Source organism: Heterocephalus glaber, unplaced genomic scaffold (genome assembly GCF_053883595.1).
Source record: "Heterocephalus glaber isolate CG9 unplaced genomic scaffold, H.glaber_assembly_v1.0 deba00001761, whole genome shotgun sequence".
Classification (NCBI taxonomy): Eukaryota; Metazoa; Chordata; class Mammalia; order Rodentia; family Bathyergidae; genus Heterocephalus; species Heterocephalus glaber.
The window spans coordinates 2,613,972-2,630,537 of NW_028258458.1; positions in this window are offsets into that span (position 1 = coordinate 2,613,972).

Genomic DNA, 16,566 nt, shown 5'->3' on the forward strand with positions numbered 1-16,566 from the left:
TGCTCATAACCTAAGACTGTGCGAAGTTGAATTTAAAAATGGTGGAGTAACTAATCTGGTGGAAGAAATTTCAAGGCAGCCAACATGCAGCGTGCCATGGGTACTGCTGGCTGCTTTCAGCCGTATTTATAATGAGAAGCTGGAGCAAAAACAGAGCCAAATGATGTGAAAATGTGTGAGATGGCCAGAAAGAAAGTGCCTGTGAGGTCAAGGATGTAGCTCACCAGTGCAGTGCCTGCCTGGCAAGTGTGAGGTCCTGAGTTAGATTCCTAGTATTTAAAAGAAAAAAGACAAGGAAAGAAAGTGCCTGTAAACTTGGGGCAAATGAGAGTGTGGCTGCCGGCTGGATTAGCACCATTGAGAGAAGGTAAGCACTTTGCCTCAGTGCAAAAGGAAAGACCCTTGAGAGCATCTCAGGAATTGGCCAGACCCCACCCACCAAAGGAGTAAACTCCTTTGAAAGGCTTTGCTTTGAGAAGAGAGTCCCCAGGCACCTTCCTCACTTAGGGTTGCTTCGGGCAGTGAATCCCCAAATTTAGCCATCCATACCCTTGAGGCCTCTGCAGCCATGACCCAATGGGGCCAGCTACTTGTCAACCGATGGCAGACCTCAGAGTCATCCGTGTGGTGCTCATTCTGGGGCATGCAGAATATGAAGGTTGTGTGCGGGGTCATGGAGGCTCCCGCCCAGATTGCCTGGAAGGTCAGGCAGTGAGTGTGGTGTAACAGGGTCACTATCCAGGCCGGAAGCCCAATAGAAGGCAATGCATGCCATTGTGAGAGTGAAGCTGAAGGTGCAGTGGAGGCCACAGGAAGGTGGAGACGCCAGGAATGTGGATCATCCTCTGAGGAAAGCCACAGGCAGCAAGCAGAGTCAGCCCCAGAGAGTGGGCAGACGGGCTGCACTCAGCCGGGCCCTGGGGTGGGGCCGCTCCAGCCCTGTGGATCTCACACCTTGCCTCATCTGCCCAGGTGCTGGACAGGGAGCGGCAGAATTTAACATGTGCCCTGCCAGTTTTGGGCCTTGCTTTGGTCTAATTCCTTTCTAGTTCCCCTACGCCTCCCTTTGGGAATGAGGATGTCTACTCTACACCATTGTGTGTTGGAAGTATTTTTTTAAATTTTATTTTTACAGGGGCTCACAGCTAACAGTTTGCCTAGATCTCAGAAGGGACTTTAGACTTTTTTCCAGCAATGCTAGACCTGGTAAGGCTTGATTGACCCCTAGAGATGGACTAAATGTACTGTGCACAAGATATATGACCCTCTTGAGAACCAAGGGTGGAATGTTGTGGTGTAGATCTAAAACGTCCCCCCAAAGTCTCACGTGCTCTGGGGCTTTTAGAAGGTGGTTGGCTGGGCGTGGTGGTGCACGCCTGTCATCCCAGCACTCGGGAGGCTGAGGTGGGGGGGATTGACTTAAATTCGAGGTCAGCCTGGACTACACAATGAGACCCTGTCTCAAAAAAAAAAAAAAAAAAAAGAGGTCAGGGATGTAGCTCACCAGCTCCAAACCTGCTGGCAAGCACAAGGTCTTGAGTTCGATCCCTGGTACCAGAAAAAAAGAAAGAAAGGAGAGAGAGAGAGAGAGAGAGAGAGAGAGAGAGAGAGAGAGAGAGAGAGAGAGAGAGAGAGAAGAAGGTGGTGGGATAGTGGGCGTGGCTTTGGAAGGCAGACCCCTCCCTCCCTCGGCTCCTCCCTTCTCGCGCTGCTTCCTGTCTGTCAAGGGGAGCGCCTGCCCTCCACCAGTACTTCTGTTTTTGAAGCTGACCAAGCACGGATTGAGTGAAATAAACGTGGGAATTTTGTCCCAGAGACAGGAAGGTGACTAATACAGATTCTAAGATGAAAATCATCACCTGAGACAAAGAAGGACATTACCTAATGATAAAAGGCTCAATATGGGCTGGGGATTTAGCTCAGTGGTTCCGCCGCCTGCCTCAAAAGCGGAAGGTCCAGAGTTCCATCCCTGGCACCAAAAATTAAAAAAAAAAAAAAAAAAAGGCTCAATGTATCAGGAAGGTATAACAGTTGTAAACGTATGTGTACCTATCAATAGAGCCCCTAATATGATCATATACAGTTATGAAGAAAGAGTGGGAAATGAAAGGAGAAATACACAATTCAACAGTAACTGCGGGAGACTTCAATACATCACTTTATATAATGAATACAACAAAAAATAATGGGTAGATTCCTCCCAAATGCACTTAGAACATTATGCTGAACAGACCAAATGTCGGGTCACGAGTCTCAGTACTTTTAAAAAGCTTAAAAGTATACTAAATATGTTGCCTGAACACAATAATATGAAATTAGAGCCAGGGATTTAGCTCAGTGGTTTCACCACCTGCCCCACAAGCACAAGGACCCGAGTTCGATCCCCAGCACACACACAAAAATATGAAATTAGAAATTAATAACAAAAGGAAACTTAAAAAATTCATAAGTCTGCAGATTAAACAATATGCTCCTAAATACCCAAAGGATTAAAGAAAAAATTCCAAAGGAAATTAGAAAGTCCTTTGAAATGAATGAAAATGAAAGCACAACATACCAAAATTGGTGGCATTCAACAAAAGCAGGGATCAAAGAGAAGTTTATAGCTGTGAATGTCTATACTAGAACAGAAAGATCTTGAATAAATAATTCAAACTTCATGTATTAAAATACTGGAAAAAGAGTAAATAAAACAGCACAAGAAGGAATAATACCAATTAGAGTGGAGAGAAATGAAATACAGAACAGAGTAAACTAAAAGTTGGATCTTTGAAAATATCAAGAAAATTGACAAAGCTTTGGTTATACTGATTAAGGAAAAGAGAGAAAAGACTCAAATTATTATTGTTATTATTAATTATGGTTTTTTGCTTTTTTTGTTTTTGGTTCTAGGAATCAAACTTGGGACCTTGCACTTGCAAGAAAGGCACCGGAATCACTGAGCTAAATCCCTGGCCCTATGCTGGTTTTTCGAGACAAGGTCTCATGACAGAGTTTAGGCTGGCCTTGAACTCATGGAGATCTAGCCAGGCATGGGGGGACACGCCTATAATACCAGCACTCAGGAGGCTGAGACAGGAGGATCACCACAAATTTGAGGCCAGCCCGAGTTACACAGTGAGTTTAAGGCCAGCCTAATCTACACAGTGAAATCCTGTCTCAAAAACAAAACAAAACAAAAAAACAAATCCATGGGCTAAAATCAGGGGTAGTTGTGTATCCTAGAGGCAACAATATATATATATGTTTTAACTAGGGATTGAACTCAGGACCTCATGCTTGCCAGGCATGTGCTGTGCCACTGAGCTAAATTGCCACACACCCCCTTTTTGAGACAGGGTTTTCCTATGCAGTTCAAGCTGGCCTTTTTGGGGGGAAGTTGAGACAGAGTCTCACTATATCATTCAGGCTGGCCTTGAACTCACTGTGTAGCCCATGCTGGCATTAAATTCCCAGTGATCCTCCTGCCTCAGCCTCCCAAATCCTGGGATTGCAGGTGTATGCCACAATGGCCAACTCTTTTTCTTATTTTTTCTTTCTCTCTCTTTCTTCCTCTCTCCCTCATTTTTTTTTCAGAAAAGAACAAGAGCTAAAATTCATATACAGATTCAAATGACCCTGAATACCCAAATACTCTTAAACAGAAGAACAAATTAGAAGATCCACACTTACTAATTTTATCACCCACCACAAAGGCACAGTGGTCGAAACAGTGTAGTCCTGGGATAAGGACAGACAGACCATGAGGCAGGGCCAGAGGGCCACAATGAAGCCTTACGGTAGCACCCAATTGCCCTCCAACAAGGGTGCAGAGCCCATTGCAATGGGTCCATTTATGCGTCAGCTGGGCCGGCCCAAGTACCCAGACATTGGGTCAAACATTATTCTAGATATTTCTTCTAATATATTTTTTTAAATGAGATTCATATATATATACATATTTTTTGGTACCGGGGATCGAACTCGGGTCCTTGTACTTTCGAGGCAGGCGCTGGAACCACTGAGCTAAATCCCCGGCCCCAAGTCTGCTTATATTTAAAGACACTACCAACTATTTCCAGTAATAAAGCACTAGCCGAGCATGGTGGCACATGCGTTTTCCCAGCGCTCGGGAGGCTGAGACAGGAGGATCACTGAGAGTTTGAGGCCAGCCTGGGCTACAGAGTGAATTCGGGGCTGGTCTGTAATACAAAGCAAGACCCTGCCTCAAAAAAACAAAAAAAAGGGGGGCGGGAAGAAAGCACTGACAGCAGGCTGTGGAGGCACATGTCTGTCATCCCAGCACTCAGGGGCTGAAGCAGGAGGATCACTACAATTTCGAGGCCAGCCTGGGCTACAGAGTGACTTCAAGGCCAGCCTGAACTGCTGAGTGACACCCTGCCTCAAACACACACACATACACGCACACGCACACACACACACACACTCACAAAAAAGCACTGATGGTCTACACTGATAAAGATATGCAAAATATCACCATTAGCTACTCCTCATAAAATACCTGTGAGCAGCGAGGTTGCAGCGGGGCCTGGTGACGTACACCCGTAATTCTCACTACTCAGTCTTCTCAAGTTTGAGCCCAGCCTAGGCAACTTAGTGAGGCCTCGTGTCAAAAGAACAAAAGGCCAGGAATAGCGATAATAACGATCAGGCTCCTTGAGTTCAACCCCTAGTACTGCAAAACCTTCCAGGCAATCAATCCAAAGGCGAGGCTCTGGGTGACCATGCGCATGACAAGTCCTTTCCAACCTTTCTGTCTGACTAAGGGGGTAATGGTGTTGGGTGCTCCCGATGTCATGAAGCCGGGAAGGAGAATGGCGAGCTGAGGTGTTTCCAGAGCCCAGATCAGGCAGCTGCAGCTCCTCTGCCTGCCCAAAAGGGCCAATGATCTCAGGTAGCTGCAGAGCACAGATTGCTGAAAATCAAACCCAACTTCACTCTGCTACACTCTGGAACAACGACGTGATTTTTCCAATCCAGACAGATAAGATTTAAAATGAATGGACATGGAGGGTGGGACAGTGGTGGAAGGACCCTAAAGCTGGGTTGGACAGAATGCTTTCAAATGGCCCCTATGCAGGTCTTCCGTTTAATCTTGGAGCTCCGGGAGTTAGAAAGTGATCGAAGTTTGTTTAGTTGGTTGAATGGAATAAGGACCAAAAGGTGATCCACTCTGTGACAGTTGGGAATGCCAGACCGGCCTGGGTTGACTGCAAAGGAAGGGATTCAAAGCTTAAGGAAGCTGGGCAGAGTGGGGGACAGCTATCAGCCCAGCACTTGGGAGGCTGAGGCAGGAAGGTCACTGCGAATTTGAGGCCACCTTGGGCTAGGTAGTGAGTTCAATGCCAGCCTGGACCACATGGAGAGAACAATTTAAAATAAAAGTAAGAACACAGTCATGGCCCCTTAGCTGACTCCCACATATGAGCTGGTTTAAGGACCCAGAATCTCTCAAATGTAGGAGAGGCCTGATCCCCTAGGAGAAGAACCCTGGGTCACTGCTGAAATCACACTGCTCATCTTTCTCCCAGCTCTCGTTTCCAGAGAAACTGTCCCCTGAGGCAAGGAAGGGCAGTCCTTCCAGGGACGACTGGACCTCGTCATGAGCAGCTGCTGAGCCCTCAGACACAGGGCACGGCTGTGCCACTCCTCTCCAAGGGGCTCCAGTGATTGGTGGAGGTTTAGCTCAGTTCTATCTCACACTGGGCCCGATGGACCCCAAACTCACTGGCTTGACTTTTGGGGGACGACTCAGATCTAAACCATAACATTCCACCCCTGGCCCCGGAAAGGCTCGGTTCATGTCCACCTCATTGTCCAAAATGCATTTACTCCACCTCTAAGAGCTGTCCTAACAGTCCCAGCACTGCTGAGAAGTCCAAGTCGAAAGTCTCCTCTGAGACTCAAGGCAAACTCCTCGCTGAGACCCGCTATAAATATGAAAAAGAAAGTTAAACGTTTCCCACGTGCAGTGGCACAGGGTGCTGCCCAGCACACATTGCTGGGATAAATACACAGATATTCCTCCTTTAAAGACCTACCTGTTTAATGACTGTTTGGACTGACAGTCCGTCTCTTTGGAGGTGTGTGCATGGAGTTCCGTTTATCTTGTTCATAGAGCCTCAGTGTCTTTTTCTGTACAGTACCATACAGCACAGTGCTGTAGTTTTAAGTTATTTTGTCCATTGCAGCATTGTATAAAAGAGTTATGCAAATAAAAGCAAAGTCACCAGGTTGGAGTTTCCTTTGACCACTTCCTTGTTTTGACTATTGTGATGTACAGACCATCTACAATTCCCCATTTAGCGACCAATTTATTTAATAACCCCATATCTTGGTCATTAAACAAGGAACGTCTGTACTTAGCAGCTACCAAGGTCTCCACAGTGGTTCTCAGACCGTCCAGCGAGGACCGTAACAGTAGGAGGACCATGCGGAAGCCGTTAACACTGCCTCTACCAGGGGAAAGTGTAAAGCAAAAGCAATCCCACGTTGCTGGAGGAGTTGTGGAGATTAGTGGCACCATCAAGAACCCACAGCTCAGGGATGGCAACTCCCACCGCATCCTCCTCACCCCTCTTATGTGGACTGTGGAGAAGACAGGGATGTCCCCACATGCTTGTAATCCCAGCTACTTGGGAGGCTGGGGCAGGAAGATCCTGAGTTTGAAACCAGCCTTGGCAACTTAGTCTCAAAATAAAAAATAATGTGCCGTGGATGTAGCTCAGTGGTAAAGCACTTGCCTGGGTCCTGTCTGCAGGGGAGGGGCGGGGCAGGGGAGGGGAGGGGAGGGAGGAAGACGATGGGTAATAGTGGGTGACCAACTGGTCCCTCCTGTTTCAATTGCTCTACCACATGTGGCTTCACTGCTTAAGCAAAGTAACATCCCCTGGTGCCTGCTTCGCAGCTGCTGATCTCTGGTTGAGCAAATGTGTTTTCCTCTGGCCTTCTTCGAAAAGACCGCCAGAAGCAGCTTGCTCTCGCGTGGTAAAGCGAGCAATGCACCTTCATGGTGCCTCCTGTGTGGTCGTTGTGTGCACAAGGCTCTTGGCTCTGGATCACTTGCTCCTCTCCAAGATGTGCCGCCGCTACATGATGACAGCATGCTCAGTGGACTCACTGAACAAGAAGTAGGGAGGTAGAGTGAACTCTAGAGGTCTTGGTAAGACATTTGCACTTCAGAGGGTGAATAAATCTGAGACCTTTCAGAGGCTTCTGTGAAATTACTCAGCCTCCTGTAATTTGGAGACAGTGTCTCAGTGTGTATTCCTAGGCTGGCCTTGTGTTCCTAGGGATCCTCCTGCCTCTCCCTCCGGCATGTTGGGATTATGGCCCAGCACTGCCACACCCGGCTTCTAGCTCTGAATCTTTTTGGCTGGCAGCAGGAAATGGCTCTATGGGAAGACAATTTTTCCATTGACTGGGGCTGGGGCTTTGGGAGGACTGGAGCAGAGCGCCTGACCGTGGACCCGCACGGATCACTGTGGGGGGTGGGGGGGCTGCTATGAGAGTCTGAGGCACCCTGGGATCAGGCAGGAGGCAGAGCCCTGCACAGACTGGTGCCAGGTCTCGGCTCTGGGGTTGGGGTTCTCTGACTTGGGCGAAGGTCCCTCCTACAGCCGATAGGAGGCCCAGGTGTTAGTGGGCTCTGGATTTGGGAGATACGTAGGCCTCCCTGGCCCAGAAGGTTGGTGGTTCCCTCTGAGCCAGGCTCAGAACAAGAGGGGGCCCTGTGACAGCTGGGGGGGCAGAGAGGGGTGCTGTGTGCCACCTCCACAGGCCCCGTAAGGAGTCACCGGAGCACATGTGGCGAGGTCCTGACCCCACCGCAGCCACCCTCCTTAGGGAAATGCCGCTGGTAGGCCGGGGGTGGTGGCGGCGCACGCCTGTTATCCCAACACGTGGACAGCTGAGGCAGGAGGATCGCCACAAGTTCCAGGCCAGCCTAGACTACACAGTGAGACCCTGTCTCAAGAAATAACATGCCTGCTGCCCAAGCGCAAGGACCCAAGTTCGATCCCCGGTACAAAAAAAAAAAAGAAAGAAACAACAACAACAAAAAGAGAAAAATGCCTCTCATCCTGCTGCTGGGCCTTCACAGAGGCTGAGTGCTTCATCCTGGGCCACCAGTTCACCACGTCACCCTCTGCCCACCATGAGCTGGGTGTTGCCTGACTCGGAGCTCTAAGTCAAGTGTGCTTGGCAGCACCCAGTGCCCAGGGAAAGAGGCTTGTGCATGGTGCAACTATGAACACTGCTTCTGTGTTGCATTAGGTATTCTTACGTATCTAGAGATGATTTAAAATCGATGGGAAAGGGCCAGGGATTTAGCTCAGTGGTTCCGGCGCCTGCCTTGCAAGCGCAAGGTCCCGAGTTCGATCCCCGGTACAAAAAAAAAAAAAAAAAAAAAGATAAAATTGATGGGAAGGCCCAGGCTGAAGGAAGAGGATGTCAAGATTGGGCCCAGCCTAGGCAATTTAGTGAGACCCTGTCGCAAAATAAAAAATAAAAAGGCTGGGCCGGGGATTTAGCTCAGTGGTTCCGGCACCTGCCTTGCAAGTGCAAGGTTCTGAGTTCGATCCCAGGCACACACACACAAAAAAAGAGACTCATTTAATAAAGTCTACGGGAGGCTATGCGTAGGTTTTGCAAATCTTAGTGGTATTTTATAGGGGCCTTGGGGATCTACAGCTCTGAGCACCTGTGGTGGGGAGGTGAGGGCTCGGACGGGTGGTGAGCGGTCACATTCACCCACAAGTGGTGTGCGGAAGCGGCCCAGGGCTGTCCCCTCCGTTCTGCTCTCTTCTCTCTCCCGCTGTTACCTTGGCCTCCCAAAAGCTCGACACAGCAGCTGCCTGAGGAGGAGAGGCCCTGGCCTGGCTCACAGAGGCTCCGTGCTCGGGCAGCCACTGGGAGCGGAGAGCTGCGAGCCGGGGCCTGAAGGGCCACAGGGAAGGGAAACCTCCCATGCCCCGAGCTTTGAACCTCGCACCTGGCCTTGGACACAGAGGCAGCCAGCCCGGTAACTGGATCCTGATTCATGGGCCACTGCCCTCGCTTTTGGCTGGAGCGTCACGAGCTTGGAAGGAAGCTCGAAAGTCAGTGACCGGAAATTTTGGGAAGAGAAATGTGGACAGAGCTCTTGGAAGGAGGGAAAGTGTGCAAACATCGGCAGCCCGTGCAAGTGAGGGCTGCAGGGCGACTTGTGCAGAGGAGGAGTTAATAATGGAACCGACGGCCTGACCCACTGAGTGATGCCATTCAGCCCCTCCAGAGCCACTAACCACTGCCCAGTGGGCTCAGGATACCGTGGCCAGGGTGGCAGGGATGGAGGTCACGCATGGGTACAGCCACACAGGCTGGCACAGCCGCTGGGAGCCCCTGTGCCAGAAGCAGAGACAGTCCCGAGATGCAGCCCCTGGGGCCAGCCCGGGCCCTGCGGCAGTTTGGTTATACGGGGCCACTTTCATCACAGAAGGGTGTCGTCTGGCACCCTCTAGATTGGGATTTGCCTCCCCTGCATGCAGCTTGTCCATCCAGATTCCATCCTCGGCCGGACAAAGCCACACCTGCATTTTGCACAACACTACATATGTCCCAGTCACACCCAGGACACGCAGCAATGGCCCTGCTCAGGGGATTCACTGGTCCTTGATTCCATCTTCCTGAAGCAGCTGGCTCTCAGGAGACCCATCTCCATCTGAATCGGTGTCTAGTTCCAGTGCTGTTTTCCAGAGCTGAAAGCCACACCCCGGGGGTCAGGGGTGGCAAAGGGAATGGCCCACTTGCCCATGACCCTCGTGACCCCGGCAGGATGTCCACTCGCTGACCTGTGACCTGCTCAGAGCACCACAGGCAGGGATGCTTCTCCCACGAAGGACACGTGGGATGGTCTTGCTGAGGTGGAAGTGAAGACTCCCCCCATCTGGCTGGGTCTCTGACTTAGCAGAAAAAGGGTGATTCGGGGTTATTTGGGGACTGAACCCAATTAGCAAGGGGGTCATAGGCTGCTCCTGCACAAAGAGGGAAAGGAGGAGCAGGTACACGGGAGGCCGGGTGGGACATCTTGGGGCCACCACACCCCGTGGGAACAGCAACACGGAGTTAGCACAGCCCAAGCCAGACCGGGTGACAAGCAGTCAGACCCTCTGGGAATGGAGGAGTGGGTCACCGGATTGCGGACTGTAGGGAACAGGGAAAGGGGATGTTACCTGCAGTGGGTCCTGGTCTCCTGTGAGCCATGACAGCACAAGGTGAGTTAATGAAGAAAGACAGGAAATGAGACTTAGAGAAGAGGCTGAGCTTTAGGCCCGATCAGTGCTCCTCTGGGCAGCAAAGACAAAAGCACTCCAAGCTTCCCGCACCTTTATTAAGTATATTGGGAATAAGAGATGACTCAAAGGGTGGCAGTAATCCTCGGACAATGAGGAATTTATGCTGATAAAGATCTAGGTTGGATGAGGAATTTAGGAATGGATTAGGAATTTGTCCCTCCCCAGGTGAAACCTTTTTCTCACTACTCAGCTCTCAAGGAACCAAGATGTCTTCAGCTGGTATAGTCCTGCCCTGGAGTGTCACGGCATCACAAGAGCATTGAGGTCTCAGCTGTGACCGGAGGCAAAAATGGAGTCATGTCCCGACATGCCATAGCCGGCCTGTAGGCAGGAGAACTAGGCCTGATCATAATTCACTCGTGGAATGATTTTCCCCCCAAATTATGTAGAATTGCTCCCTACAATGGACAGCTAGGTTAGGTAGGAATTAATAGGCAAGCAGGCAGGGCTGGGTGCTTGAGGGAGACAGAGGATAAGAACATCTTACAGCTGTGGCTGAGGTGCATCTGAAGAAGGCAGGACCTTGAGATTAAAGTCACCACGGCCAGATTTGCATACTTCCCTAGGGATAAACACAAGCTTGATGGTACCGTAATTGGTGCTGCCCTTTTGGGATTTTCCCATCATCACACTGGGGTGGGCCGTCCTCACTCCCCACCAAGACTAAGACTACAGGTTACCAACCAAGGCTAAAGATGGCGTCCATCACTCTTGCTACGCACCCCGCTTCATTATGAGATGGATGTTAGCTAAGTGGCTCTCCTCTTAATCCTACTGGTTGATTGTGCTTTGACCCACGCTGTACCCACCTTCTGACTTTGCCCTATAAAACATTCTCGGAGAGGCCAGGGATTTAGCTCAGTGGTTCCACTGCCTGCGTCACAAGCACAAGGTCCCGAGTTCGATCCCCAGTGACAAAACAAAACAAAACAAAAACAGCAAGTAAAATAAAATTAGCTAGGGATTTAGCTCAGTGGTTCTGCCACCTGCTGCACAAGCCCAAGGACCCGAGTTCAAGTCCGGGTACCAAAAAAAAAAAAAAGAAAGAAAGAAAACAGAAGCAGGAAGAGGACAAAGAGTTTTGTTAATTTCGCCTCGAAAGAAGACAGCCTTGTGAAACTTGTGAGAACAGGAGGACATAAACTTTGTTTACAGGACATCACTGTCCATTTTATCTATACCAGAACAAGGAGTTACAGTGACAGGGGAGTGGGGTGACCTGAAGAGGGGGCTGCCAAAGGTTGGGAAAGATTTGTTTTCCTTTAAGTCCTGCTTCAATACAAGTAAAAGCAACCAAAGGAAGAGATACATAAATTGGACTTGGTCCAAATTTAAAACTTGAGTTTCAAGAAAGACTGTCAAGAAAATGAAAAGAGGAAGCTGGATGAGGTGGTGCATGCCTGTCATCCCAGCACTTAGGAGGCTGAGGCAGGAGGCTTGCCATGAGTTCAAGGCCAGCCTGAACTGCATAGCGAGATCCTGTTTCAAAACAACACACTGCTGGGCATGTTGGCACACACTTGTAAGCTTGTAAACCTGGAACAGAGGAGGCTGAGCCAGGAGGATCACTGCAAGTTTGAGGCCAGCCTGGTCTACATGGTGAGTTCAAGGCCAGCCTGAGCTACCCAGAAAGACCCTGTTTCAAAAACCCAACCAACCAACCAACCAACAAACAAGAAAATGAAAAGAGATCACAAACTGGGAAAAAGAGACATAAACTCTGTACCTGACAAAGACTAATATCTACAGTAGGAAAAGAACTTTAAAGCCCAGTAATAGCCAGGCCTGGTGGTTCATGCCTGTAATCTCAACTATTCAGGAGGCTGAGGCAGGAGGATTGCAGATTCAAGGTCAGCCTGGGCCACTTTGCAAGACATGTCTCAAAATAAAAAGTAGAAAGAGCTAGGGGTATAGCTGAGGGGTAGAGCACCCTGGAGTTTGATTCCCGGTACCACCCCCCGAAAAACCTCTCAATAATAAAAAGATAGATAATAAGAATTTAAAAGAGCAAAGAATTTGATTGCACATATTTTCATATGGCCAAAACCCACATGAAAACATACTCAATGTCCGCAGCCACCAGGGAAGTGCAATTCAAAGCCACAATGGTGACCGACCCAGGTTTATCAGGACGGCTGTTATAAAAACCAACAGCCACGCACACCCATGTTGATAGTAGCACAATTCCTAATGGCTGAATCTTGGAAGCGGCCTAAATGTCCACAGAGAGATGAATGCATACAGAAAATGGGGTATTTATACACCATGGAATACTACTGGGCCATAAAGAAGGATAAACTGGAGGCAATTCGTAGGTAAATGGATGCCCCCTGAGGCCATAATGTTGAGTGAAGTAAACCAAACATACAAGCTTAACTCTCACATGATTTCTCTTATGTGAGACAACCAAAGTATAAATAAAGAGCAAAAGACAAGATGATAGGAAGTAGGGGGTAGATCTTTCTCAAAGGGGAAGGGGATGAAGGGGGTGGAGGGAGGGAAAAGGAAAGGAACAAGGAATTAGGATGTGATTTGTCCATGCCCTAACTTCCCACAAGAAATGCAAACATTAAAAAAAAGGAAACATTATGTACTGCAAATACAGACTAATAAAAATCCCAAATACAAAAACAAAATCAGAAAATAATAATATTGTTAAACGTGTGGAGAAATTGGGAACCTGTGCATTGTGGTACGATAAGTTTCCTGGTAGTTCAAACAATTAAGGATGGTGTTATGACTTGGATCTTGGTCACCAGCCTGTGCTGCTATTAGGAGGTGGCTGCACCTTTAAGAGGTGGGGCCTAGTGGGAGGATGTTAGGTCTTGGGGGCATGGCCTAGAAGGCATCCTGGGCCTGCCCCTCCTTGTGCATGCTGGGCAAATGCTCTACTCTGGGCCACACCCTCAGCCCTTGTGAATGTTCAGCTAGCTGGTTACCAATGACAATGTCTGTATTATATACCTCACCACAATGAAAAAGTTTTTCTGGTATGGTGGTGCACTCTTTTTTTTTTTTTTGGTACTGGGAATTGAACTCAAGTCTTTGTGCTTGCGGGGGCAGGCGAAACCACTGAGCTAAATCCCCAGCCCCCGGGTGGTGCACTCTTAATCCCAAACTACTCCGGAGGCTGAGGGAGGAGGATGAAAAGTTTGAGTGACTGGCGTTGTAGCTCAGTGGTGAGCACTGGCCTTGAACTCACTGTATAGCCCAGTCAGGCCTCAAACTCACAGCAATCCTCCTGCCTCAGCCTCCCAAGTGCTCTTCCTCACCTGGCTGCTCCAGCTCCTCCAGCTATTCTGAGTGTTTGGGCATCTTTGCTTTGTGTCTGTTTTAACAATTCATTCTGAGAATAAGAAAGTTTCCAACCACAGTGACTCCCAGCCTGGGCTGGATTCCAGGTAGGAGAACACCCCCGTGCCCAACCCACCCCCAGGACCCAAACCACCATGGCCACACCCAAGTCTCAGTCCTGAATGCACTGCTCCGCCCCTAGCCCTGGCCCCTCTCAGGGTCCCCACCCCTCCCCGAGGTCCCTGACAGCCTCTGGGGCCAGAAAAGCAGAATTTTTCTCTTGTACTAAAAGAGGTAAAAGTGGCAGCCCTGGCCGGAATAGGGAAATTCCGCAGCCCTGGGCAGGGACACCTGGGGGCGGGCCCAAGGCTGCCTTCCTGCGTCTTTGAAGCCCCTCTGTCTGCTCCCTGTGTCGTGATGTGGCCCTGTCTGTCCCGCCCTGCTGGGCCCTGGCCTCTCCGTTTGCCTCCAGGAACAGTGGGCTCCTGTGGGCTCTGGGGGCCCCTTCTCTGCTCCCTTTCCACTCAGAGCTCCCAGGCCCCGCCTCCCCAAGTGCCACCCTTTGATGGTGACCACGTCGTGCTGGGGGCAACCGGCAGCCACCTTGTTTCTAAAACCACAGGTTGCTTTTCTGGGGACCTGCTGGGGTGTTGGCAGGTGGGTTGGAGCCTGACCTCAAAGCCTGCATCCCACAGACACTCAAGGCTCCATTGAAGGCAGCAAAAGACGCCCGGTGTGTCTGGGAGGGAGGCGGCCCCTGGGGGCCTCTTGGAAAGGACTCGTGAGCCAGGGTGCGGGCTGGGATTTATTTGGGTGGATTTCACCGCAGTCCACAGTCCGATCCAGGGAAGGAATCTAAATAACACCTCCCAGGGGCCCCCTGTCTCCCCAGCCCGTGAGCCACACCCAAGGGAGGTGCTGCTATCCGGAGTCACTCGCTGCTGGCCATGTGGCCGCTCGCAGCTGACGTTCTAGTGGGGAGATGGACACAAAGCAATGTCACTAGAAAGATGTCACCAGCGTGGGATGCTGGAAGGTGACAAATGGTCAAAGGGAAATGGGACCAAGTCACACCTACGACAACGGCCACTGGAAAATACAGGAAATAATGAGCTTCAGAAGTGAGAAAGCTGGGACCTTGTGCAGGGCTCGGAGGGCTGTGGAAAGCAGTCTGGTCATAACTGCAGCAATTAACCCCAATTAACCAGAGCAAGCAATTCCATGCTACTTATAAAGGGCAAGGAATTTGGACCACACCTCCTACACAGATATTCACAGCAGAATCATTCACAGCCAAAAAGTGGAGACAATCCAAATGCCCGTCCAGAGACAAATGGGTAAACAAATCTGGTCTGTGTGTTGGGATATTGCTCACCCCTGAAAAGGGAACAAGGACTCTAACACGCAGCACAATGAAAATAAACCTTGGAAACACAGTGCTAGGGGAGAGAGGGGAGGGGAGGGGGAAGAAAAAAGAAGGGAGATATGTTGTGTACACGCACCAATTTTCCACAGTGGATGTGACAATTGCGTATTGCAAACATGCACAAATGAAAACACAACGAAACAGAAAGATAGTGAGTGGAAGCAGCCAGACACGAGGCCACAGGGTGTGTGGTGCCACTGATAAGCGATGTCCAGAGTGGACAGGCGCAGGGATAGGAAGCAGATTGGTGGCTGCAAGGGGCTGGGGGTGGGGTGGGGGTGAGGGCTCCCCGGGACAGGGCTCCTTCTGGGGGGGTGATACACGCTGAATCCAGAGGCGACCACTGCATGGCATTGTGAGTGTGCTCAATGCCACACTCGATGTGATGGCTTTTATAGTGTGTGAATTTTAAGTCCGAGTTTTCAATTCCATCGGAATCCCCAAAACCTTGGGGAGACACCACGCTGCCCTGGATGTTGGCACCAATTCCTAAGTGACTGGACACAGCGCTGGTTGGGACCTGGCTGCCACAGAGTCCCAGACACAGCTGGCGTGTGGCCTGTGGCAGTCAGGTCCCAACCAGCTCAGCTCCTTTTTTTTTCTTCAGCTCCTCTTGATTTGTCCAGGGTTTGTATCCCTAAAAGTCTTGTCCTGGAAGCTTAGTCCTTGGTGTAACTAGAATTGAGAGGTGGAGGATCTTTTTTTTTTTTTTTGGTAACAGGGATCGAACTTGGGACCTTGAGCTTGCTAGGCAGGCGCAGGAAACATTGAGCTACATCCCAGGCCCTGGAGGATCTTTTAAGAGGCGGGGCCTATGCAGGGGATTTACCTCAGTGGTTCCCAACAAGCAGAAGGTCCTGGTACAAAAAACCCAAACAGGCAGGGCCTAATGGGAGGTGGCTAGGTCATGGCTCCACCTCCACAAATACATTAAAGTCTTTCACACTGAACTGGGCTGGGTCTCTCCCAGGCTGGGTCAAGTCCTTCCAGAGGGGGCCACTAGGAATCAAGTTTACCTTGGCGTGAGGGCACACGTCTGTCATCCCAGTGCTCTGGGAGGCTGAGGCAGGAGGGTCACAAGTTAGAGTCCAGCCTGGGCAGCTAATGACTCAGTGAGACCCTGCCTCAGAATAAAGAATAAAAAGGGGCTGGGCATGGAGCTCAGTGCAAAGACCCTGGGTTTTGCCCCCAGTATCAAAAAGAGAGGTGGGGATATGGAGAGGGGAGGGAGGGCTGGCTAAGGGGATCTGAGTTACCTCAAGCCATGTGATTAGAAACAACAGGTGTTCATTCTCCCACTGTTCTGGAGGCGGATGTCTGAGAGCTGGGTGGCAGCAGGGTGGCCCCTCCATGGGCTGTGACAATCACCTCCCAGCCTCCCCTCTGCTCGGCAGAGGCCACCTCCCAGTGCATAGATGTCAGTCTCCAAATTTCACCTCTTTTCTCCATGCCAGGGTAGAACCCAAGGCCTCACCTGGGCAAGGCAGGTGCTCACCCCTGAGCTGCACCCCC